The sequence below is a fragment of the Camelus bactrianus genome, chromosome 29 (assembly GCF_048773025.1).
Source record: "Camelus bactrianus isolate YW-2024 breed Bactrian camel chromosome 29, ASM4877302v1, whole genome shotgun sequence".
NCBI classification, from domain to species: domain Eukaryota; kingdom Metazoa; phylum Chordata; class Mammalia; order Artiodactyla; family Camelidae; genus Camelus; species Camelus bactrianus.
This window is the reverse complement of record NC_133567.1, coordinates 6,018,687-6,043,014: the sequence shown is the minus strand read 5'-3', so window position 1 is coordinate 6,043,014 and position 24,328 is coordinate 6,018,687. Positions and strand designations below refer to the sequence as shown.

The 24,328-nt window shown below is 41.2% G+C and overlaps 1 protein-coding gene across 3 annotated transcripts in view; it reads left to right on the top strand.

The window, feature by feature from the left end:
- TOX (thymocyte selection associated high mobility group box) overlaps positions 1-24,328 on the top strand; it is a 270,503-nt gene that overhangs the window by 59,080 nt on the left and 187,095 nt on the right. Inside the window, exon 1 of one of the 3 annotated variants that reach the window (XM_074354851.1) lies at positions 5,629-5,651. The exons of the other annotated variants lie outside the window; for them this stretch is intronic. The gene's annotated coding sequence lies outside the window, so the exon portion shown is untranslated. Of the gene's footprint in view, positions 1-5,628; positions 5,652-24,328 lie in introns of those variants that run through there. 3 annotated transcript variants of the gene reach the window in all.

Here is a 24,328-nt window from a genome sequence, read left to right as displayed (position 1 = left end):
TCCCTCTAAGTCTCCTTTCTAATACTTAATACCTCGTTATATTGTAGATATGATCATTAACACATTGAATTTAATCTATATTAAAAAGTTGAAAAGATATTGGAGTTTCAAGTCTTTTCAGCCTAAGATACTGATAAAAAATTGTATGTTTTCTCTCATTTATTTGGAAGAACAGGAGATAAAACTTGGGAGTCTTTGTTAGCCATTAAAGAGGGAAGCTCATTGATCGGCTACTTCATTGCCTTTGATTCTCTGAGTGACCACGTAATTACCAAGTGAAGCCTGAGTAACATTTGTTAGCAGTTGAGTGATTAATTAACTGTTCTATGGTCTCTAAGTTGAAAGAACAAACTGACTTATATTATGGATTTAAATACAGTTAAGATGCTTAAAGCATGTCTTTTCTCTTATGTCACCATCTGTTTTTGTTTTCATTATCTGATAAACTAATAATTGATAGGTAAATTAATTTGCTTATAACATTATTGAAAATGAGTCAGTGGAATAGATTCCAAATTAGCTGAGAAGAGTTTATGAGTAATATTATTTATGTCCTTGAATGAATTAAACATCTTGAAAATGTTTTTATGTTTTTGAGGTAGCCATGTTCCTTACAGCAATGTCTCGACTATGCTGTGCACACTCATGCAACCATAAGTAGTAGTATGTCACATGAAATAAATTATTTTTAATAGAGGATGTTACTTAAGTGTTTAAATAATGTCTCCAGGGGAAAGTCAGCAGTGAGTTCCTTTTTTTTTCTTCTTCTTCTTCTTCTTTTTTTGGCTTAATTCATTCATGATGGTAAATAAATAAGGACAATTCCAAGCACACTCCTTCCTTTGCCTGCTCTTTGGGGGAAGGTGTGTTAACTTGAAATCAGAAGGCCAGAATTTTTGCTCTACTGTTTGTCAGTAGTACAATGTACAGTGTTTTGGGGTGAGTTTCCTAACTTCCTGATGTTTCAGTGTGTTCATCAGTTAAACAGAAAGATAACTACACTGTTCCAGTGGTGAGTTTGCGTGTGTGGGGTGTGTGTGTGGCGTGTGGACTCAAGAGGGTACCTAAGAGGCAGACAAGGAGTGATTGCTAAAGAGAGTCCAACAGATGGGCTAGTTCAGCTGCTTCCCAGTCAGTGTTGCTGATCATGGCCAAGAGTAGAATTTGCCAGTTTCCATTGGAACTGGAACCTGCCAGCACATGAAGGTACTCTCACTGGGCTCAAAGAGAAGACTTTAGAACATGGGATGATTTTGAGGACTCTTTCTTCTTGTGAGATGCTGAGGAACCGTAACCATAACCTTTGGGACAATGTTCATCTGACCTTGTGGATAGGACAGAATTGAACTCATTTACTCTTAGAAAAATCGTGATCATTTTCTGCAAAGATTTACTTCAGATTTTATCCTGAAGTTACATTATTGTAGTAACAGTGAATGCCTTACAGTCACACACTGTTTAGGTCCTGTCTGTTCCTGGAATCATCCCAGACTGGGACTGGATATTTAAACTCCGTGTGACGCTGTATTGCAACAACTATCAGACCCAGTACTCTATTTTTTTATTCATAATACAAAGAGGGAAATTCTGAATAAAACGTTGCCTTTAAATTACTACACTCACTTTTCTGATAATTTAATTAACATTGTTTATCATTTCATTCTCTGATGTTTTGAAATCAGTGTAGATGGTGTTTTTTTAGGCTCCTCCTTCAGAAGTCTCTGAGCTATTTCTTGGGGTTTTGTTTGCAATACAGTTCTCAGTTCTATCTTAGATTAATTGTGGAATTATTCAGTATAAGCTAACCTGTGGTTCAAAGATTGCATTTAATTAATTTGCACAGTGAGCGTGTGGATGTCTTGTTCCAGCTGTGAGCAGAAGTCCATGAAAGCTGGAACCTCGCACCTTCCTCTCTCCCCATGTGCACACTTCCCCGCTGGCCTGGCCTGCGCTGTAGGGCAGGGAATTATTACCAGCGAGTAGCTGTGAAATAGGTACCATGCCATATGCAATTTTTAAAACCATGACATTGAGGTATGGATGATGACCCAGTTTACTTAAACTCAGGCTCAGAGTATTATTTTCCAACAAGAAGATGGTGTTTGTTCCTTCAGTGCCTCAATTGCTCCCTGTTTAAAAATTATGAACCTTTGGCAATCCTGGGTTTCATTAACACCTAGGTTATTATTTAGTTCTCTGAAATTGCAGCTCACCCAATATGACCCTGAGGACTCAGTGTTGATCAGCTTGAGCACTAGGAGAATTTAGCTGTCTTGAAATGGTGAATAGCAGAGTTAAAAAAAAAAAAAAAAACTATAAAAAGCTTCTGCAATGCTATTATTAATTCTTAGTTGAATATTTAGAGTTTTTCATATTGTGTGTATATTGAATGTAAAGGGACCTGGCACACGGTTGACTCTCCATAAATGTGGGATTTATGTTACTATATTTTGTGTTGCTATTGTCAAACGAAGAATTGAATGAAACCAGTCAACATGAAGGGTAAAAAATCAGCTTGTTTCTGTAATGTCATAGTTTCCTAAAAGCCAGCACATGCCGACTGTGAGCAGAGGCCCAAAGCCCGGATCATGGCAGTCACCGTTGGGTGTAAACATGGGCGTGAGCCATGATGGCCAAGGAGGAGCAGGAGGCACCTGTGTGATCCAGGAACCCCAGTAACTTTGTTGGTGCTGAGCTGGAGCCCCATTTTACTTCTAACTTTCTGGCAAAATCACTCTGAAGTCAAGTCAAAATTTTGAGTCCAATATTTTGGTCTTATTCCATGATAGCCACAGGTGCTCGGCCAGCACTGGGGTTTTTTTGAGTCCTACAAAAATCAGCTTCTACTAAGTCATTATTTAACCCTTTCATAAGTTAGAAGAAGTCAGTAGTTTTTTTCCAGGTAGGACAGGGGTAGAGAATGGAGCACCAAACCCCAGAATTTTGCTCATCTGATTTGGGTATTTTGGGCACTCATTGTGTCTTGCCACAAGTGGGAAAACTGATCAGGCCTCATTTTACCAAGAGTGACTTGGAGGGACCAACAGCTCTCTCGAATCCAGAGTGGCCTTGCTGTATTCTACCGACTTAACTGCCGTGCTTCTAGACTGTCTCATTATTCAGATAGCAACCGTGAGTAGGAAATAGAATCCTAGCTATTAAACATCAAACATGATTCCTTTGCATCTGAGCAGCAGAATTGTTTTTACTCCAGTTACAAGTCTTGCCTATGAATTATTTAAAAAATAAAATCTTGAGCTCTGAGACATTTTTGAAAAATCTTTTATTACCACCGCCTCATAGACGTAGAAAAGAACAGATGTATGCTATCAAAGGTGAAACTTTCATATCTTAAAAGAAACATAGTGCATTTGCTTCTAAATTTAGCTTGTTTGAATAATAACAGAAAAAAAGATGTGTCTGCAGGAAATTAAGGAAGTAAAAATTAAGAAGGAGAATCATGTGAAAATAGCCAAGGAAATGTAAATAGTTGAAGAAGACAATGAAGCTGGGTAGGAAAAAAATAGCCTGATTTTCACCACACATAAAAGGCTGGAAAATAATACAATCCCGTCATTTTATCATTTTAAGACAATTCCACACAAAAGTGAGTATGTACCATTTTGGCTTAGAGGAGTGGCATGTATAGGGTTAAATGGACGGATGAGCTAAGTTTCCTAAGCCATTCCACCAGTCCTTAAGTTTAAAATGGATTTTGAAAGCAGCAAAGTTAGCCAGTTATCCACACACATAACTAATCTATTAGTTTTTTATTTTATGCTTTCTTGAGTTTGATAAGAAGTCAGTGTATAATTTTTTCCCTAAAGAGGACATTGAAGTGAGGGACACCACTCATCCATCCAGCTTTTGTCCAGTGTTGATGCACACGGGAGGAAGTGTGTTTTGAAAAAGTCACCATATAGAATTTTAAAACACTCTGTTATAAAACAGTAAGAGGGGAAATTTGGATAATTTTGTCAACTATCCTAGGTGAAAGAAGAATATGTACCTGGAGAAATAAGCTAATTTATTTTAAATCCTTAAAAAAACTATTTTACACAGAGCTACCTGAAATGCTCTGAAGACGAAATGTTATAAATGTCCTGCTGCCTCCCTGGGGGTTTCAGATGCACCCCCGAAGCCTGTGGAAATATGGACGTGGAATCAGCCGTGTGTAGTCAGTGAGGACAGGTGGGAAGCCGTGTTTCTGAAGAGGAGGGCACATGTAGTAACCAGTTACCACAGTCACCTTTCACCTCTGCCAAATGTGTGATTGGCTTAAGCTACTTATATTTCCAAATCTGTTAATTATTCACAGTTTTGGCAGCTCTGTTGCTTCACACAGGGCTGGTGGCTGTAGTCCACCTTTTTTTATTTTTATTTTTTGATGAGTTTCATGAAAGGGAAATTGGAATTGTTTTTTCCTTCTGAAGCCTTTCATGATACCACCGGTTTTTTTTTTCTGAATTCAAAACAGCTTCAGCGTTCTCTGATGGAATGGGTGCTGACCTCCCAGCATAATCTGTGGCTTTAAATGTTACACCAAAACTGGCTCAGGGAAGTGGCTGTGTATGAAGGATCTGATGGGTTCCAAATGAGAAAAGGGAACAGAAAAAAGGAAGAGTAGATTTTGTGGTTGTAAGACTTATGTTTTGGGGCACCCCTTGGGGTTCAGAACCACGCAAAGACAGGAAGTATCCATTCATAAGTCGTGGTCCCTTTCTACTGTATTTGGTATCATAATTTAAATGAATTCAGGGCTGAATGCCAGCATCAATCAGTTCCACATGTTTGATCAAATTTCCATTCTCGCTACATAGTCCTTTCAAAAACCACACTTTAGTAGAGGGGGATGGAGCTGCTGCAGGGAGACACAGTGATCTAGCATTCCTGGCCAGCGGAGGGAAGTCAGCAAGCTGACCCCGTGCTCTATAAGGAATATGGCCACAGGAATGTCGGGATCCAAGCAAGCGGTCTCCCCTTTAACACGACACAGTTAATCGGAAAGGAGTGCCATAGTTTGAGCCGTGCTGAGGCCGCCCCTCTTGTCGCTTTCTGTGTAGAGATCTATACTCATCGTAGCTCATAAGTTCTTAGTTCCTTCACTTACATTATTTCATAGGGCCTATTACCCGACAGATTTCCCATTTTACTTATAAAGTTTAGCTCTGATTTTTCTCTCTACAGTTCATTATAGAAAATATTCAAACATACAGCCAAATTGAAAGGTTTTAAAACAAAGCTAGATTCTATTGTAACATTTTGCTGTACTTGCTCTGATACAGACCTGATTGACTTTTTGGTTGTTTCTCCAAATTTAGTTCACCCTAAAATAAAGTTTTCCCACCAACATGCATGCGCACGCACACCCACACACAGATAGTTCCAAAGCAGGAGTTTTGAGATCAAGATGAACCCATTAGAATATTACCAAGATAACTTCAGTACTTTAAAAAGGACTAGTTAATATCTATGGTTAAGCTGTATATTTGCTTAAGAATTAGTCATGTTACTTTAGAGTCACACCTCTTTTATGGTATCAGCCATGTGACTGTCTTACTGTCAGACTAGATCTACACATCTGCAAGCTCATGGAAGTATACGTAAAGCCACAGTGAAAACTAGGTATATCGGCTCGACAATCAGTAAAGGTGAGTTTATTCCTATCTGTTATGTGATACTTTCCCCCATACCTTCTGTAATAATAAAAATGCAACTATTTCTGTAGGGAAGTAAACTGTACCTGGTTGTTCTTCCCTTGTTACATTATGTATTAATACTTGGAAGTGGTGTCTGACATAAAAAGAGAATATGTATCTTAAAAATGCTAAGTTTCCTCTGGCTTTAAAATTCCTTCACTCATTAAGGGTCTGAAATGTCTTTGTGACTTTAGTATCAAGTATTCATATTTGAAGGATATTAGTGGAGCCCAGGGTAGTGACAAGTCCCAGCTGATGCAAGAGCTTGTTTTGAGCTCACTTGTCAAGGGGCCAGTGGAGGCTTTAAAGCAAGAGGGTGGTCTGATGACATTTCTTTGGTTTTCGGCAATAAGGGAAGGGCCGTGGGGAGAGGTGAGGGCCAGGGAGCCCAGCAAGGGCGATCCCAGACCCAGAGGCAGCAAAAGCTTCTCCTTAAGGCAGTGGCAGTGGGGCTGCAAAGGCAGTTCTGATTTGAGATTCCTTCCAAACTACCTTTACACTTTACAGCCAGGGAATGCTCTGTCCGCGCTGGGCCACCACGGCCCCTGTCACTGAGCAGCAGTGGACACTGGGGTCTCGGGCCCTTCGGCTGTTGACCAGGGCGTGCTGTTGATCCTGTGTGAGCAGGTTTTGGTCATGTTGACAGTTGTACACTCAGATGGTCTGTTTGTTTAACTAATGGTTAGTGCCTTTCACACAGACTATTAGCAGTCAAATTAGTGTTTGCTGAGCCTGGCGAAATGTCTATCACTGGGGTGGGAGGTTACTGCCATACCCACTAGGTGAGGCCTCCAACTTCAGTTGCTGCCGATGGTCTAAGATGGCAGAAGACCTTAGAATTTTCTGAGATAGAAGGAAACCGATGCTTCTCAGAGTCCAATTGTGACTAAGTTGTTTTTCACATGTGAATTTCAGGTACATTAAGGAAACACTAAAATTATTGTAAGTTTGAGTTTTTTCATTTTTCTCTTTAATGGGTATAAAGCAGTATAAATCAGAATAAAGTATAAATTTAATAAATAAGGTGTTGTTTTATCTTAGAAAATATAATTTTTTGAACTATTTAAGTTAGTTCTTCTCTGTCCAAAACCAGAAGGTAAATACAGGAAGGCTTTATAAATGATTGTTGAATATTTTTCTGAAATAAAAAACAGTTTCAGCAATTTACAGAAATGTTTCAGGTTCTTTAATTTTAGCCTAAAGGGAAAATTAGTGGGAAGCCAGAATGAGGTAGTTAGGGTAATGGTACAGAAATGAGAAAAAATGGACAGTGGCAGGACATTGTCCTGTTAGAAGGATAATGAGAGGGAATAAGAAATAAAGAGAGGAGGGGAGCATTAATGAACACGAGCAAGGGTGTGCATCACGTCCAGGGAAATAATGAGGATGGAACAGAAATCCTAAAATTCTTTCTCCTTCATCCATGTGTGTGTTCTCCACCTTGTAGGGACGTATTTAACAGCAGGCAACCCGAAGCAACTGTAACGAGGAGAAAGGAAAGACAAAAAGTCTAAAAGTAGTTCTCTTGACTATATAAACAGTCTCTTAGATTCATTAGAAGACAATTTGGAAAATATTTGATAATTGTTGCTTTCACTTATAACAGGTATGTGAACAATACGCTTTCTATTCATATCAAATCCGTTTGATTAAGGTTGGTTGAGTTTGACATTCTTTGCTTAATCAAGCTTGCTCATACTTTTTTAGATGTGTCCCGCTAACGAATGATTGATGTGAGCTGACATAATGTAGGATTACCGTAGTGCGGTTCTGGAGTGACTTCAGTGTATTTTGGGAATACTGTGTTAATTCTCAAGCAGGGAAAGGGGGGTCAGAAGTCATTTAGCCCACCTGTCATTTCATAAGTGAAGAAAATAAAATCCTAGAAAAGCTACATGTCTTTGCCCAAGGCCCAAAGCTGGTTAGGAACAGCTTAGGAATTACTCACATTCCCCCGGTCCGGTGAGATTTCATCACACCAGGCTGCCCCAGGACCTCAGGGCAACCGTGGAGAAATAACTGAAGATTCCATAAAGATCTTCCCCTTTTGGCTGCCATTTTACCAGTCAACTTGTTATTGGCTTCAAAATGGAGCAAAACCAAGAGAAAATAAAAATAAGTAAAACATTTTTAAGAGAACAAATCACTAAGAGGCACGTGTTGTGGGAGAATTAGCACCAGTGGAAGAGCCAGAGTCCCCTAGCAGGGTCCCTGCTACTTGAGAGCTGAGGCAGAGAACCACAGCTGCACATTGGCAGGGGGTGGTGGTGGGGGGGTGTCCTGGTTATAAAAGGCAGAAGGTGAATCTGGTGGAGCCAAAAGCTTCCAATTTTAAAATTCTTGTATAGTATAATGGGTGCCAATGATAACCTCAACTTTTAAGGACACTTGTGGTTCATGCCTTATCAAAAGGAGGAGAAATAAGTAATGTAGTCTCTCTGAAAGAGCTACTGTTGTTAAAAAATGATACTATTGGCTGAGAATCTCATATGGGATGTGAGAAAAATGTTGATAGCTCAACTCTTCACAAGGGAGGAGACAGCACAGGCCAAGAACAGATTTTTTTGTTGCAAAAAACTTGACCTTGTTACTGTTTAATGATCATCTACCTTCTTGGTCTTGTGTAGACATTTATCCAACTCACCTGAAAGTTCAGAGCACTGCCTCCTCAGCTTTGAGTTCAGACAGCCATAGATTGTGAGGAGAACTTACACAGTTCCCTCTCGTTAGAGCAAAATATGTTAACCTTTATGCCAGCATGAAATTCAACACTCTAAAGGCTTCTGCTAAAATAACCTGTGTTTACCATTGTAACTATGGTATATGCTTTAAGCATAAAAAACACCAGGCAATTCATACTGGAGACTTAATTCAGGATTTAATTGGTGGCACTGTAAGCAAATTCTTCCACAGAGAGTCTTACATCTCAGAAGTCATAGACAACTAGGTGCTCTCTAACACCATCTTGGAACCCTCATATTTTAGGATTGTTTTGTATAAAGTTGCTATTTTATGATCATTTTTCAACCTTAAATCAGAATTAGATGGACACCCAAATTAGATGTGCCTTCAGAATCTTAAGGTTCTTAAGAAAAGAAAAATGGCATGTTTGGCTACTACTCAAAGAAGAAAAAGAACTACAGAAAGTTCTTAACAGAGAGCATGAAGACTTTTTTTAGAGCCAAAAAGAGGGAGAAACAACTTTTGAAATAGCTATAAACACAGAATTACAAGTGTAATAGCACACACTCTAGCAACTCGTAAGAAGCAAGTGAGAGTAGGGAGGTTGACAGTCTGAGTCTAATATGAACTTCTACCAAGACCTTTACCAAGGGCAAGAGCTGGAAAGAGGGCAGTGTTTTGAAACAAAATTAAAAATGAAGTAAGAAATACTATACATTCATGAAAAGATATATGGAATATGTGAACATTCAGTAATATGTGAAAAAAGTCACGTGCTGGTGTACAAATGAGAGGGCCAAGACAAGGCAAACAGAGTGGGAGACTCGGGGGCTTCTCACAGCAGTGTCTTAACTAGTCAGCACACGGGTTACCTGTGATCACAAAGCCACACGGCAGGCTGGTTCCAATAGGCGGGAAATGACTGGATGAGGACTCAGAGAGCGTGCACCGTCTAACCATGGGCACCCCTGGACATGTTTCCTAGGTTATCTAAGGGACTGCCAGATTTTATTTTAGAAGGATGATTTTTTTTCAGACCTCTTCATAAAGTGGAGAAATACACATAGACTCAGAAAGTTCACAGAAGCACCAATGTTTTTTAAGGGACAGACAGATGACCCCGGCAAAAATAAAGCAATCCGTTTAACTTGGACCTCAGCAGGACAAATAATATTAAACATCTCCAGTCCCACGTGTGCACACAGACACACATGCACACACACCAGATTTGTGGAGAATAAACTATGCCAGTTTTAATACCAGTAGTGATTAAAAGCAGTTTCATCCTATAAATACTGATAGCCAACTTAGAAAAGAAAGGATGGTTGTAATCTGAATGTAACTTAGTTTTTTTGATTGACAGTATTTTCCTTATTAATTTAAGAAGGAGCCTCACTATTACACAGAGATGACCTGCTGGGTAGACGGTCTGTAATAAGGTGTTTTTAGAATTTCCAGCAAAAGTTGTACTCTCCAGCAAGGCCATCATGGTCCCGAAATAATTAAAAAATTCAAATGACGATTTTTTAAGATGCAGGCCGAGGTACAGTAGAGGTAAGACAGTACTCCAGTCCTGAGCAGGACAAGGCCTGACTCTCCAGGCTTCTCTCTCTGCCCCTTGATGTGTGACCTCTGGCACACGATCAGCTGTCTCTGGGCTCCATCCCCTTAGGTACTGCATTCCCTTTCCCAGGACGCAACTCTGTCATCTGATTGTCTTATTCACACTTAAAAATTAAACACAAAGAGCACCTCCTCCTGGAAGCTTCTCTAATACCCTCCTCCCACCTCCTGAGTCTGACTGCATCTCTTTTCTCCAGTTTCCGGGTTGGGGCCGAAGACCAGCGCTAGTGCCTGGGCACCTGCCGGGCGCGTGCCCGAGGGGAGTTGCGCGGCTGAGCCCTCAGCTCTCTGGGCCATTTCTTCCTCTGTAAATGAGGATAATAGTAACCTCATGGGGCGGGTCTAATGTGGGTGGAAATGAGTTCACATATGTGCAGCAATTAGAACAGGCCCACGGTAGACCCTCGCTCTCATCAGCATCCTGATTCGCGTCATGATTATTTCGTCATCATTATTGTTATAATTATGCGTACCTGTCACTCACCCTGTACTGTATCGCTGATCTCGGGGAACAGAGCCCCTGTCATGCCGTTTTAGGCTTTGTAGCCCCTGGACCGAGCACCCTGAGCACACAATATTCCTCTTTAAATGAATTGACGAAAAAGTGAATAAATGATAGAGAAGAGAACGGCTCCTTATCGAGTCTGAAAGATTACAGGTCAGCAGTGGAACGCATGACTTTGTTTGCATGCATGAGCAAATAAAATACAGGAATGGAAGTTAGATATATTCTGGGAATTACTGTAGTCACCGTAAGTGTTATTAAGTTACTGGTTCTAATTTTCGACTACACACATTTATATAGCTTAGCAATGGAAATCTATTGCTTTATTAAATAAAGTATATGAGCTCACATGTTTATGGAGAGTACTAACCTGTTAGCTTCTCCAAGGGCGGAACCGGTCCAGGTGCACGGGGAGGAGGGGTGTTTTCTATTTCGTAGTACCATTTGTCTTGTTCTTTTTTTGTTTGTTTGTTTTTGTTTTTGTTTCTGTTTGGTTTTTTTGGAGGGGGTAGGTAATTAGGTTTATTTATTTACTTTTTTTTTTTAATGGAGGGATTGAACCCAGGACCTCGTGTTTGCTAAGCATGTGGGCTACCGCTGAGCTACACCCTCCCCCCTCGTAGTACCATTTGACAGGCTTGACATATTCACCTCTAATTTTTCCAGCTAAACTCTAGTTAGGCAAATATTTAAGATTCAGTACTAGAGGAGGCAATAGAAAAGTGTGCCGTTCTGGGAAACGGTGTTTGTGACGAGCTTGGGTGATGGGCGGATGCGGTTGGTCCCCAGGGCATGCGCAGTTATCCTTCCTTCTGCGGAAACTCTCCCCATTGGGCCTCCTCCCCGGCCCCTGCCCCCCTGCGTCTCTCCCCTCCTCTTCCTCTTCCTAATTTGAGACTTCGAGCTTGTTCTTAACTTCTGTGAAGTGCCTGCATTTGCTGAGCTATAAAATGGGATGATAATCTCCCTACCTTGTAGAGTTGTGCAGATAAATGAGTTCATCTCTGGAAGCCCCAAAACGAACAGTGTTTGGCACAAAATGAGCTTTCTGTACGGATTTGTTGTTACAACTATTATCGCTTTTCTTTCTGTAACTTGCTATTAAATGGGGTGATGGTGTGCTGGTGGCAGGGCAGTGGGACTCTGGGGAGGTACTGGTGGTTAGATGTGCTCAGGTGGAGGGGGCCAGGGACTCCCATCTGCTCCCCACCTTGGCACTCAGCAGCAGCCCTGTCTTCTTAGATGGGGGGTCGAACCAACCAACAGGACCGAGCCATTCTGTTTTAGTTTTTAGGGCGATGGCAGGCTAGGTAAAGCATCAGTTTCATTTTTAATACATTTGAAGCACCATGTATTGCTCATCGTCGGGGCAGGGGTGGGGCCAGGGACGGGCACGTACACAAGGCACCTGTTGCGCTGCGAGTGGACGCATAACCTCGTCACCTGGCTCCCACGTCAGAGCTCCTGTCTTGGCGGAGTTCGTGTAGTAATCATAGTAGCGATTACTTTAAAATAGGACTGGCATAGATTGCAATCTTATCTGGTAACAGTTAACTTATTAATGATCGTTTTGGCCTGTTGGCAGCCGTTCTGTCTTTAAACTGTGAGACAGAATCTCTCAAGCTGCGAGGGATAAGTAATTGGATGGGCGGCCACGAAGGACAGTGGCATCATGGGCGGTGTTTTCAAGAATTCCCAGCAGATTGGAAGCCCAGCTCGGGCGGAGGGCTGTAGGTCCCTTTGTAGATTTGTATGTACAAATCGAAATCTTGGCTAATTTGATGGTTTATTTGGGTGCATTTTCTTTCATGTGCTTCCCTGAGGATTCCAAGGACTTCCAGTTGGAGAGGGCAGAGCAGCTAAGAAATTACTATAGGAATCTGTACTGAGAGGGCCTAGTCTACTGAGACAGTGGGGGCAGCTCCACCCTGTTCTCCTCGCTCCTAGAACATGCGCTCTGCGAGTGGAGCTCTCAGGAGGCTGGACAGGCGGCTTTGAATGCAGTCTTTACATGTATCTTGGTGCTGGCTCTGCCTTAAATAGTGTTCTTCCACTGACATGGTGCAGAAATTGGACGCTCTGTGTATATAATTATGAATTGCCCCAGCTCTGTCACACCACTTTTCTCTGTGGTAGCTAGTGAAACTAGAAGGAAATAGCTATTTCAGAAGTTGAAAAGAATATTCATAGAGTCGCTAATAATAGTCAGTGATTTAAATATTATTTTGATGAGTTGATTTTAGTATGCCACAGCTCCATTTGTAAAATCAGAGCGACCAGAAGAGAACTCTAGATTGTTCCCTTAAGCTGTTCCTTCCCTAGTGTTTCCATCTCAGAAGGAGACGCCAGTTATTTAAGGCAGCATCCTTGAAGTCATCTTTGATCCCACACTTCTCTCCTTCACTCTCATTTGCATGTTTCTCTGTCTGCATCTGTTTCCATCACTGCTATCCCCACTCGAGCCAAACCATGAACGTTGTCCACCTGGCTTGCTGCAGAGGCTTACTGACTGGTCGCCTTGATTTTCTGCTTGCTCCCGTACATCCCTGTTTCACGTAGGAGATAAGAGAGAGAACACAGATCACTGTTTTGCAAACCACCCTCCAGTTTCTTATTGCACTTGGGGGAAAAATCCAGTTTCTTTTCATGAACTCCGGACCATGCATTTTCCAGCCCATATCCATCTCTCCAGCCTCATTTTGTGTTTTCCTCTAGTTTGTTTACTTGTTTATTTATTTTTGATGTTCCTCACACCAGCTAAGCTTATTCTGGGCCCATGGGTGCCATCCACTTGCTCTCTCGAACTGTCTCATTCTTCCTTGAAGCCATCTTGTCGTCATTAAATTCTTATCCTAAATGCCACCTCTTCAGTGAGGCCTTCCTTGCCACCCAATCCAAAATGTTCCTACCATTCAATTTCTGTTCTTAACACCTGGCTTTGCATTTTTCATAGATTTCAATGATTGGGAATTATCCATTTATTTGTTAGCCTTTTGAATTGGCCTTCTCTGTCCACTAGAACTTACTCTCCTCCTTGAGGGCAGGGACGCGTCTCACCTTTTGTTCACTAATTTATATGCAGTGATTAGAACAGCGCATGGACTACGGCCTGTGCTCAGCAGTAGTTGTCAAGCGACTCCAAGAATTCTATTAAAATCAATAAGCAATTGACTTGTGCCCAGCCCATGTAAAACAAGGCCCTGCAGTGGGCACTGGGATGAGAAATCTGTGGCTTGTGTCCTAGAAGTTTTCAAAGTCAACGAAGTAAGAAACACATAAATTATCTCGATGTGCTGTTAATTCAGACTAGTGAGACAACTTCACTCTAGCCGTGGATTTTATTTTCCATAAATCGTCAACCAAATCTTGCTCTGGTCCAGTTAATCTCTTCACTGTCCTTTTGCACACCATGGCCTCCCTTGCTCTTTCTGTCTGGTGTGACTGGAGTGGGTTTCTCACCCTGCACTGGCCCAGGAATGGAGACTTGCCTGTCCTTTGTACCCTCAATTATTTCTTCTTGGCATCTGGTAAACACATCTAAGACACACACTCAGTTGATACTTTTATTGGTTGACTGATCCTTAACATGAATGTGATATTTCACATTTCAAATGTTTGGTTTTGTTTTTCCAGTGAAATTCTGGCCTATTGATGCTTATGATATAATGATCTAGCATGTGGAGTTGCTTTATAAAGGAGGGGAGGTTCTGATTCTCATTTAAAACAGGCACAGGTAATGCTTACTTTTTCAAAAGTTAACAGAGGAAATCCTTGTGACCCGAGTGTAAACATTGTAAATAAGCAATCTGTTATCAATCATGTTTTATTACCATTGGAACATGTTGAGTGCTTTGATAATGACCCTGGGAGCCAATAGCCTCTGTAACCTAGATGTAACCAAGGAACTCTAGAACAGCTCAAAGCCTAAAACATTGACCTTCAACCTGCCTGGAAGCAGATGGGAACACTGTGCACACCTGGCCGTGTGTAAATGTTAACCTGTTTACTCTGTGACGTTAGGGGCAGCAAACCAACAGTGGATGCTTGTGTTTTTCCGTTTGGTAGAGCTTCGTGGCTTTTGTTAAGAAAAGTTCTTCAAATATTAAACAAAAGGCCATGAAATATTAGATTCATTAGAAATATAAAACTTGCTACTGCTGCTCGAGCGGCAACTGCACAGCATGCTTAAAAAAGTAACATTGACAAACATTACTTATTTCTGTGGTTGTCAACATTTAATTAAACAGGGCCCCTACATCTTAAGATGTCACTGTTTTGTATATGTGCAATAAAAGATTCGGATGAAAATACTGTACAATTAGTTTGCATAGAAAAATGACTTTTGCAGGCCTCTACAATAGACAGTTTAGAGAAATAAGCGTTTTGTGTTTAAATCGTGCTCCTTAGTATTTCAAACAGATGGCAATGGCTTTCCTCTTGATTATAACTTTGAGGCATGCTTTACTAAATGGAATCAGCGGGGTTCATTAAGGTCCCATTTGATGTATCAGTATTATAAAAATACCATGTTAATTATCCTCAAACGTTGCAAGTTACCTCCATTTTCCTGCAATCAGAAGATGAGAGAAACCCTGTGAAGCAAATTAGTCCTAATTGAAAGAGGACTGATTAATATTTAAATAAGGCATTGTGTGAGGGATTCTGCCATGAGAAAAATAGGCTGAACATCTGAATTAATTGCATAGCAGGTTAAATTAAATTTCATATAATGGGTTGGAAGATGAGTTGGCACAGAGCTTTAGCAGGGAGCACAATGGCTGAAACGCCAGTCTTTTCTTTCCCTCTTGGCTGAATTCCATCGAGGTCCTTGTAGCCATTACCTCTTTGTTGTCTCTCTTTCAATGCAAACAAAGGTACTAACAGAAAATTGCTACCACATTTTTAAAAAATGTTAATCCTTTTTGGGAGACAGCACCTGTCTACACATTTTCTCCGTTTCTCTTCCACCTTGGCTGTAAAATTGGGAAACATTAGTATCTTTTTCCTTGCCAGGTTTAATGAGGATTGATGTCATAAAATGCTAATGGCTGGAATATAGTTAGAATTGTGCTATTAGTGGGTTATCACTGTCTGACATTTTCACTGCACTGGCGCAGGCATGTGGAGCCTGTTTAAAGTGATTGGGTTACTTAAGGGTCCTGTTAGGGATATTTAATCCAACATAAATTACTTATGCACTTTGTTAGTGTTCAAAGGAAGAGTGTCACGTTGTACATGCTGGCAGTTTTCCAGTCAAGAGCTGTTAATTACTGTACAGCGAGTGGGTACATTTCGCAGCACTAGAAGTCATGGGAGGTGGGGGTGGGGACTGGATCTATATGCCATCCCCCTGAAAATGAATAGATGAGCGTGCATGGGAGAAGAAATAGACTGAAGTCATTTTTGCCCTTAGGAGTCGTAGTGCCATTTGTTTCCATTTTGAAAATAAAAACAAATGACAGTATGATTTCCTCCAGGGAAAAGTACTTTGGTTATAAAGCATTTCTGCCCTTAAACGAGCAATTATCTATCTGTATGCCGTTAACAGCTAAATAAATTTTCCAAAGCCTTAATTCAGAATTTTACAACTTTGTGAACCTCAAGGTTTGTGAAGACAGTTACTAATCTAGCCAAAAACTACAGCAGTGATAGAAACAATTTTTTTTTTAAAAAACTATGGCTAGCATAATTACCTTTTTTATCAAGCTTTGATGGATCAGAAACTATCTTTTAAATGTAACTTTGAGAGATCAAGCAGACTTTGTTTATATTAATAGCAGTTAAGAAATCTGCAGTATTTGAAACCTAACTGTGAAAAACTTCTCTCAAGAGCTCTAATTGTTAGCCCTTGACTGCCATTGCAGCCAAAAAACAAGAGCCACCCTCATCCACATTTCTGGGTGTTGCCTCCAGTATTAGAAAAGTGTTCCTAGGTGATGTGTGCATCAGGCAGCCTCAGTTCTAGACATTTGCTGAAATAGCCAGATGCGTATATCATGAGTTTTGGGGGCAAGGTATCCATTTTTCTTAGTCTAAGAAGATACAAAAATATATAGTTATTAAGCTTTTGTAAAATAATCCCTCATTCTGAATTATGGCTCTGAACAAAGAACGTTTCATTTTTGTAGTTCTTATTATAGCCATCAGTTTTAAATTAAGAGTTGGAAATATGTGCCTAGCATATTTATAAACATCCTTTATAAAAAAGGAAAAAGGCCCTCATTTTCTTTCTGAAGAATGATAAGTTATGCACAACTGGGTCAAACACGTGCTTTTGTAATAACAGAAATAAAAATATTTTGATTAGCTATATGAAAAGGAATTTCTCATGAAGGGGATGCCATTGCTATTTCACACAAATTCACGGTAACAGATACAAATCCGTAAGGTTAATTCTAATGCTTAGTATATCATCTATTAATAAGTCATGCTTCAAAAGATTTCAAAGACGTTTCTGCTTTGCACAGAGTTATGAGACCTGGTGTTGGGGAGTTGATGCCTAATAATTCACAAGGAACAGCAGTGAAACACGAAGCCTTCCTAAATTCAACTGGCTAACAAGCATGTGAGCAAAGAAAGAGCAGTAGGTCACAGCTACGCAAGACAGGACCTAGTACCACGTTCAAAGATATAGAAGTCGGTATCCATCTCTTGATGAGGATCATATGTATATGGGTGACTCCTCGTAAGGCTAATGGGAGTTCACCAGAAATATCCTTTGTGCACTTCTGGGCAGTGGATCAATCTCCTGAGTGTATCCTGAGTGATGAGACTAGTTCAGTGAAGTCCATAAAAAATCAGATTGAGCAATGGTAATAATTCCTTCATAATTGGCTTAACGATGAGAGGGAACATGGAAAGATATAAATCTGTGCAACAAATCCCAGAATTTTACGAAGGTGCTTAGACTCAAACCAGTGGGTGCTGTCAAACAGAAAGGGTGGTTTTAAAAAGAAACCATTTCTGTATTTCGAATCATCTTTAATGCATTGAAAAATTAAAACAAACTTGTTCATGTTACAGAGAGACATGTTTCAAAAATGACTAACAGAAACAAAGGCAATAAACCACAAGCATGTCTGCAAATCACAAATTTTTTTATCTGAAGTGCAACTGAAGGATAATTTTAAGGTCTGTAATCCTAACATCTCTCAGAAGCATAGGTATATCTGTGAACTAGAGCTTAAATTGATTGATAGATAATATGCATATAATTTTTTTACATTATATATGAAGTTTTGCCCTCGGGCACCTAGTCTTTTACTAACCAGTAATGTTCAAAAGCCTAGGACTAGCCAGTCTGGATGCAGCTTTAACAGTGAACCGAAACCTGGGAGCATTTCCTTGTAGATTGTCTCTTTAACAGGTTGTAAGCTTTCACGGTGAGACCGCACATAAAGAGGCGCAGAGGTGAGAGCAGGGAATTAGCTGGTGGAATCGCTGTGATCAGGAAAGCCTTCCGCACTCAGCCCCCACCTTCCACCTCCAGCCCCTGTTTTTCCCTCACGCCTTCCTTCTGGCCTAACCACGGGGACTTTGCGTTTTGTTTGTCTGTTGGGTTTTTACAGCAGTTCTATAGCTGTGTTAAAGTGCTTCGCGTTCTCATGGAAATTTTGCATCCAAATATTTGGTGTTCTTGGAGCAAGTGCGGGAGAAAGCAGACATCTGTTAAATATTGGAACTTAAGTGAAACGTGCTTCTCTCCGGCAACTTGAAACTTTGCAAAGTGAAACGATAGAATCACTCTATCTGATACCTGGAACCTGAGTGTCACTCAAATGGCAAGTGCTGTTAATTGCATTTCTCAGTGTCCAAGGGTTACAGGCTTATAAGACTGACAATACGAGTGGATTCCAGACCTTGTAAGCTTTCTTATCCAAACCCAGATTGCTGAAGGAGAATAGCCCATTTATGAGACTGAAAGAAGACCTTTCAGGCTCCGTAGCTTGCTGCTGTACAGTGAAGGCACACATGGGCAGAAACAGTGACCAGCTGAATCTCCACCCTCTCTCTCTGTCTCTCTTTTTTTTTTTGGCTGTTGAACAAGTGAGATACTTTTGTTCACGGCTGGCTAAATTTCTTCTGTTGCTTTTCTTACACTTGCCTCAGGCTTTCCCATTGGTTCATGATTTTGCTGGTTGCTAAAACCGTGCCCTCTCAGAAGCCAGCAGCGCTCTAAAGTAAGCCATCACAGTGACGCAAAACCAGGGACCACCCTAGGAAGAGGACAGGTCAAAAGTAGATGCAGACACTGTGCAGTTTCAATATTGACTTGTGTGGAGTCATTTACTTTGTTGAATGGATGACTGAATGAATAAATAAAATGAAGTGACTCAAATCTCAAACTCACCGATGGCCCGGCTGAGTGGAGAGCATGTGTAGAAACTCGGTCTCACTTTTTTTCACTCTTGAAATGTGCACTTTGGTAGAGCCGTTGTACTGAATGTCTGCGTCACAGTCAGTTCCGCTCCATTCAGTCAGCGTTGTTGAGCCCCTGTTCCTACGCCCGGAACTTCACTGGTCCTAGAAGTGAGATTGGAGCACAGCAAGGTTCCTGTCCCCGAGGAGTCCTCCCACTCGGGGGGGGGGTGTCACATGAACACGGGCACTTCCAGGGCACAACAGTGATGAGTGTGAAGCGTGGGGGGAGCGCAGGTTGTCCTGCAGGGGAAGGAGAGTCAGTGACAGCGGCTGAGAAGGTTACAGCTGAGCTGGTCCTTGAGGAGGGTGGTGCCAGCAGATGGATGGACATGGGCAAGATGGCAGACGAGAGCGCTGCAAAGGCGTGGGGAGGTGTACCGGATACTCTGGCAAGAACGGTTGAATTGGCGTGTTTAAAGTGCAGCATTTGCAGGGTTAGAATGGCTGTGGAGGAGACCAGAAGAGTAGGCTGGCTTGTGTCACGAAGGTCCGTGTGCCTGGCTAGGAGGTGGGAACTTTGCTGCTTTGTTTGTGCGTGAGTGTCACCTTCCCAGATAGGTAATGGTCAGCCTCTGGGGAGCAGGGACTGGGTCTTTGTCTCACACCAAGTATACAGTAGGTGTTTAATGAATATCTAGCAAATTAAATTAAATAAATAACTGGCGAATTTATTGGCTGGATAAGCTTGCCATTTCTTTTCTAGTTTGGATGACTGCCCCCAACCCAAACACACACATACATATTGTAATGAAGTCTCACTTAAGAAATTACACAGAATCAACAGAACCAGGTAGGGAGGGACCTTTAAAATGCAGATCATTCTGAGACGAGGAGCCCAAGCCTGCAACATGGGCCATCAGGGCTGGTTCCTGGGCCTGCTGAATCCACGCCAAGTGTGTTTTCTGCATTCAAGTGTGTTTTCTGCTCTGTCATGTACCTATTAAAATTTTCTGAAATAACACTAAAAATCATGTTGCTTAACCTTTTGTCCACTAAGAAAAATATAAATTTTTATATCAAAGAGTATGAAGATAAAATACAGTCCTCGTCCGTGCAATTTCAAAATGGTGGAATTCTGCTGATAGAACTTCCTTAAAATATAAAAGAATTTCAATGACTACCATCGTTTTCTGCTAATAGCTGATATTAAAAAACACTTTAATATAGTCTTTAATAGTCCTATTAAAACTGTCAGGTTTGACTTGTTTTGGAATCTGTATGCACTTTAATATTTTTACTTTTAAACTTATTATTCTTTTTAATTAAGCTTTTTTGGGGGGTTAGGTTTATTTATTTATTTTATTTTATTTATTTATTTTTTAATGGAGGTACTGGGGAATTGAACCCAGGACCTGGTGCATGCTAAGCACGTGCTCTAGTGCTGAGCTATACCCTCCCCAATATTTTTACTTTTAAAACAAAATGGATCTTTGGACAAGTTGTGACTCTCAATTTTACAGGATAATAACGGCCCCAATTTTCTAGAGCTAGGCATGATTTTTTCTTTGTTTTGGGACGGGGCGGGGTGGGGCGAATAAAGCCAAATACATGAAAGATAGCTTTTAAAAAGTAGCAGCCCGAAGAGCTAGCATCCCGATGACCTGCGACTCACGTTCTGTGCACAGTCTGGCTGGGCTGGTGACCAGGCTTCCGAGACCGCAGCGTGGAGAAGCAGCCATTTATGAGCAGGGCTGCTGGTGACCATTGGAAGGCCTGCAGCTGACCACAGAGATGTGACGACCTGCTAGGTAGGTAGGATTCTGAAAACCTGCTTTAAAAATAGCCACTCCTCGGGCCTGCAGCAGCACAAGGGGCTGTGGCCATTTGTACGACACTGAGCAGCACGTACTTAGTCGTCACTGAGGCTGTCATCCCTTTATGGCAGATTATAGTCATTTATGTTCCGATAAGCCATTCTGACTTACCAAGGAAAAAATACCTGTGCTAAGTAAGCTTTTTAATAAAGTCATAATTGCATAGTTCATCTGAGAAATGTTGACATCCAGAATGTTTACAATACTTTACAAGATAGGTTCTTTCTGAGCTATACATACAAGCCAGCCATCCAGACAGCTTGTCTCTGCACGTCGAGGAGCACTGACTAGATTCTGCTCCCATGTCAGAGGTTACAGCGCTTGTCAGCTGGGGGCTTGCCCTCAAGAAGCTTGTAAACCGATGGATGAGACCTCAGGCGTGAGCAACAGGGAGAGGGACGTGCCGCCCGGCGCCGCAGAGGGCTTTCCCCAGAAAGTCCCAGATGGTTGTTTCTATTTCTTTTCAGAAACTATTGTTGCTTGTTTTCCCTTTTACCGATAAGGATCTTTAACATACTCTTTTGATTAGAGTGAAAACTGTAAACTCTTCTTTCATACGCAGAACTTGGAATTCTCTGATTTTCCCCATAACTGAACTGAAAGTAAGAAGTTTGGTGAGTTCAGACCCACTTTGTTTTTTTTTTTTTTTTCCCCAAACCCAGGCTCATGTGACCCACAGAATGGCTGTCATCACTTTGGGGTGTGATATTTTATTAGGAGAGCTACCCATTTATTTGACCTAACAACACACCACGTTGGGGTAAATATTATTACTCCCAGTTTAGGATAAGGAAAGCAATGTTCTGAGACACTAATAATTTAATGGTAATAATTTTGCAATAGTCTCTAAGCCCAGAAAATAAATCTTGGTGACCTAACATGGTGCTATGATAGTCAAAGCTTCTTGACTGTGGAAAAATAAAATGGTCTTTTATCTGGAATTTAGTGGAAAGAGCTGTGGATGAGTTCTTTACTAAGTGGTGGTGGGACGTTGAGCAAATCCCTTAGCCTTTGGGTAGGTTTCCCCAGCTGCAAAATTAAGGGAGTGACCAGAAGAAATACACACATTTTTTTTTTAAATCTGTTACGTGATTCTCAGATAATAAAAAGCCAGAGTCACAGATACCCGTCGAATGGCTTTTAATGAAAGCAGTCTATCCAGGTGGTTTCACAGTTCATGCGGGGCTGAAGGATCCATGCACCGCCGTCATTGAGATTACGGGCTATCACAGTAACAGGCATGGTAGGACATTACCTGTGCACTAAACCAGGTTCATAAATGATTCTCAAAATGATGCAGAAGGTATTGAACACACGAGCTAAGCTAGGGGCTCAAGGCTTTCTCAGAGGCCTTCCATTTCCCAGCAAAACGGGATCTCAAAGCAGATTTGCTGAATATCGTTAGTTAGTATGAACTTCAAAAATTACACAGTGGAAGTCATACACCACTGAGATTTCGTAATTCAAACACAACAGTCAGAGAAAGGAGTCTGAGTTCACAGAAATAACTGGTTTCCAGCCAGTGGGGAATGGTGCATGTGCTTTTCATAGATGACTTCCTTCTTTCCCCTCAGACTGGCATCGTCAAGGCCTCAGTTCCAAACCCCACCATGAGCTGGGCCTTGCTGTCCCGCCTCGAGGCAGGGAGTGGCCCTCCAGAGTGAGCCAGTAGTCAGGCCGCTGGGCACAGCACCCAGGTCAGCTGGCCGTTGACACCTAGCCCTGGTCACTCACCTGCTTGTTTCTACTCTGTGAATCATCGGTCACGTTGGTGACCTGTTTCCACCTAGACAGCCTAGCTTTTGCCTTCACCCACCACGAGTTGCTGTATTTCAAGAAGCAGAAATAGTTGAAGGAAAAGCAAATGAGCCAGCACGCACACTAGAAACCAGTCTTACCTAGTTTGGAAACAGGTGTAATTGTGCTTGCGTCGGGGCAGCGTGATGGATAGGAAAAGGGGGGACGGTGGAGCCAGGGGCACAGGGATTGGATTCCGCCTTCATTGTTACCGGCCGTGGGAAATGAGGGTGGACACATGACCTCTCTCAGTTTTCGTTTGTAAGTGGAGTCCAGGAAGCCAACCTCACAGGGTTGTCATGTGGACTAAATGGCCACAGAGCCTTAGCACAAGACCAGGCATAGTCTTGGGGTGGATTTTCTGCACTGATCCTCCCCCTGCATTAGGGAGATAATCGTGGGTAACGGAAATGAAAATGGATGAGTTTAAGAACTGGGAACGTGCCAGTAAAATTCACAAAACTCACTAAATTTAAGTTTAACTCTGTTTCACTTTCTGATTAGAGTTTCTAAGTCATAGTTAAGATATTCAGTCTAATTTAGAAAATCTAAATTGATGTAATGATGGTTCATAAACACCTTCTCCATTTAATCCGGGATGCAACTGAAATTTCCTAATTAAAAATGGTGACACTTCAGAGGGGGGATAAGTGACAAATAGCTTCTGTAATGATGCCTTTTTACGAAATGTGTATTACTTTGTGCAGAAAATAACATGTTACATATAGACTTTTAAAATCTCTTACATAAAGACTGGCTAGATGAAGATTTCGGTGATTTTTCTCCTTTCTCTTCTATTCTGGATCCACGGGGAATATTGTAGCATTTATCACTTAATAAAACTTAATGGAAAGTTTCAGGAAAAGTTAAGAAACAGATAGTATTAACCCAGGTGTGATGGTTGGAGTTTCAGTCATGATGGTGGCTCTCTATATATATTTGAAAGAAAGTGAAAATGTAGACCAGTTACTGTAATTAATAAGAGCTGCCCATGACAAGAGTCACCTTGTTTTAGAGAACTATTTCGCTGTTTGAGAAAACCAATCTATTTTCGCACTTTGGACACCTTCCAAATTATAGTTCCCATGGAGACCTTTCCCTCCTGTAGGAGGCCCTGCTCAGTTAAGAAAGAGTCTCAGATGTTTTTTCTCCTTTGCTTGTAGAAAACTTGCCCCCCAGCAAAATTTCAGAAGTGACCTTTCTTTTCTGACAACAGATGGCAGTGTTTTCAGGGACAACAGTCGTGTATTAGCTGCCAAGGAGTCTTCCACCGCAGTCGAGCCACTGCCCTCCTTCAGGAGCCGGTACTCACAGGGGCCCTTGGGACTTAATAGGGTTTTTTTTTTAAACAGAAAAAAAAAAAAAAAAAGGTTGGGATGAATTGTTCCTTTGTTAGAAAGTTTTAGATACATTTTCTGCTGTTACATTTGTTTAGAGAAATCAAATTGTATAAATCTACTCTTTTACTAGAGGGAAAAGCTTCCCTTGTGCTTAGGAATAATTGGTATTACCCAAACTGTATCCTGCAGGTGCCTCTTTAGGTGAAGTGCGATACTGCAAGTACAGTTGATAATTATCAGAAGGTTGCAGTTGACAGTCTGCTGTCCACTTTACTATGCTTGTTTAATGAAGGGTGTGGTAACGCTGTCAGGTGAGACTTAAAAAGAAATCCTAATATGTCTGATATATGACTAGTTGATGCCTTTACAGATAAGTGCTTGGTATTTTAGGGCCTTGACAGGAATTGAATCTTAAATACTCTGTCGTGTTCATTTAACACATATTTG